Source organism: Hermetia illucens, chromosome 3, assembly GCF_905115235.1.
Source record: "Hermetia illucens chromosome 3, iHerIll2.2.curated.20191125, whole genome shotgun sequence".
Classification (NCBI taxonomy): domain Eukaryota; kingdom Metazoa; phylum Arthropoda; class Insecta; order Diptera; family Stratiomyidae; genus Hermetia; species Hermetia illucens.
This window is the reverse complement of record NC_051851.1, coordinates 3,241,020-3,243,593: the sequence shown is the minus strand read 5'-3', so window position 1 is coordinate 3,243,593 and position 2,574 is coordinate 3,241,020.

The following is a 2,574-nucleotide window of genomic DNA, read 5'->3' as shown; positions in this document are numbered from 1 at the left end:
ACCAGCGAAAGCACGTCTGAGATAAATATAACAGACGTCAGGAAGGAGACAGGCCTCAGTGGCTCTGGTGTTAAATGGTACCTGCGCTATCTGAAGGAAGGCCTGAAACCAGAAGAGGCCCTTAAGAAGTCTCAGGACAGACCTAAGCCATCTCTACCGGAGCCGAGAAAGCGGGGAGCAGCAGAGATCAGCCCGCATGAAGGGAATGCACCCAAAAATCCAAACCTGTACCCAAGGGGAGGGGGGAACCCGGGCAGGTCAGGATTGAAGGCAGGACCCAGGAAGCCCGCCATTAGCTATGCTAGTGCGGTCAAGGGCATTCGACTGGCCATACTGCCAAAAAGGTTTCCCGAGCATATACTCACTCGTGAGGAGCAGGAAATCATTGAGGAGCTTGTCGTCAAGCAGATGATCAAGGGTTGGACTTCGAAACTGGTGTTCATCGGGATACGATTTCGACCAGGCCTTATACTGGTGGACTGCGCAACGGAGGACACCGCGGAACGGGTTAGAACCATAGTTCCTAGATTGCCAGGGTGGGAAGGGGTGGAACTGTCAACATGTGCTGGGGATGATATACCAAGAGCTCACATGGTGACAGTTTTTCCGCCAAAAGCCGCGGCAATAGAAACAGAAGACCTTATCAGCCTCCTAATTGCTCAGAATGAAGATCTCCATACTCGACTATGGAGAGTCTTCAGAAGCAAGGTGCAGGGCAAGGGTAAACTCCTCACGATCAGAGTAGATGACCGATCCCTGGAGGCAATTAAACGTCGGAGTTGTCATATCAACTACCAATTTGGCTACATACCCATGCCTGTGGGCCGGGAAAAGCCGGGGAAGGATACCTCGGAGGAGGCACCGGTTGGGAAACATACCGAGGTCCCTGGAGAAGTCTCAAAATCCATAGAGGCGGAAAGAACTGGATCAACCAGGGAAATAGACCTGCTGCCCAGTGAAGAGCAAAAGCTGGACGACCTAGACCTAGGACTCCTAGGGTTCAGGGTGAACAGCGATGCGCAGGAAAGCGCAATGTCGGAGGAGGAGCGTGACACTCCGACAGTGGAGAAGAGCTCCAAACAATAACGCAGCCAATGGCCAGCACTAAGATAGCCCAGATAAACTTCCACCATGCGAGAGCTGCATCTGCAGTAATTACAAGGAGAACATTGGAATAGTGCTGGCTCAGGAGCCCTAGGTGTACCGGGGGCAGATTCGCGGTCTGCAAGGAGGAAGCATGCAGGTGATTTGGGACTCCTCTTGTGAAAAATCAAGAGCTTGCATAATTCTTAAACGTAATTTAAAATACATATGTCTTTCAGAGTTCTTAACCGGGGACCTTGTGGCTATCCAAGTCTCATTGGAAGCCGGGAGGAGCACTCGAGAGGCAGTTGTGGCATCGGGGTACTTCCCAGGGGACGAAATCCGGGCTCCACCGGAACAAATCGTAAAACTGACAAAGTATTGCGAGGAGAGGGCGTTACCACTTCTTCTCGGCTGAGATGCCAACGCTCACCACGAAGTCTGGGGAAGCAGCGACACCAATCGTAGAGGTGAGTACCTTCTCGAATATATTCTTAGCAATAAGTTAGAAATATGCAACGTAGGGAACACTCCAACATTTGTGACCAGCACCAGACAGGAGGTACTAGATATAATTCTAGGAAATACCTCAATGAACGGAATGGTCAGGAATTGGAGGGTGTCGGATGAACCCTCTATGTCTGATCACAGGATAATCAGATTCGACATTGAGGGTAACTCCGAAATAGAAAGCATAATAAGAACGGATTGGGAATCCTACGCAATGTACTTGAGCAACAACATTGCCCACCTTCAAGGGGCGGTGACATCAGGAGCGAACTGGAACTAGAAACGATGGTGGAAAACCTCAACACAATCGTCATTGACGCATATGAGGCCAGCTGTCCGGTTAAGACAGTCAAGTCATCAAGAGATGTACCATGGTGGACCAAGAACCTACCCAGAATGAGAACAGAGGCACGAAAACTCTTTAACCGGACCCCCCCGATGATATGGAGGTGAAACGAGAAACAAAGGTCAAATATTTGGTGAACTCTAAACCGGTATGGGAATGCCTTGAGAGACTGAATACATTCGGCTCGTCCAACAAGGTCTGGAATCGGAAACGGTTTCATAGCAATGAATGTAGGAAATGAAGAGGAACGGTTGGGGCAACTATACTGGGCGGGCCTACCAGGGGTGGAGCAGTCTAGTGTGCTTATTGGGGATGAAAAGCTGAAAGATCTGGAAGTGGGGAACATACTAAAGTTCCTAACGGTTATAGGCCTGCTTGAGATACTATGATCAATAGGTACACTATAACCAGTAAAAGGGGCACAATAGTTCTTCAAGGACGCGGTGCGACTTACCCTTAACAAAATAATAAATAAACCGTGCCAAGAACTTAGTGGTTACAGGGATTAAGATGTGGCATTCCACGAGAACTCTTGGTGCCAGGTCACCCCCCCCCCCCCCAATCGTGAAACAAGAAACTTAAAAAAGACAAAAATCAGCACCAAATTTCGATCATGACCATCCAATCCTGAGTAA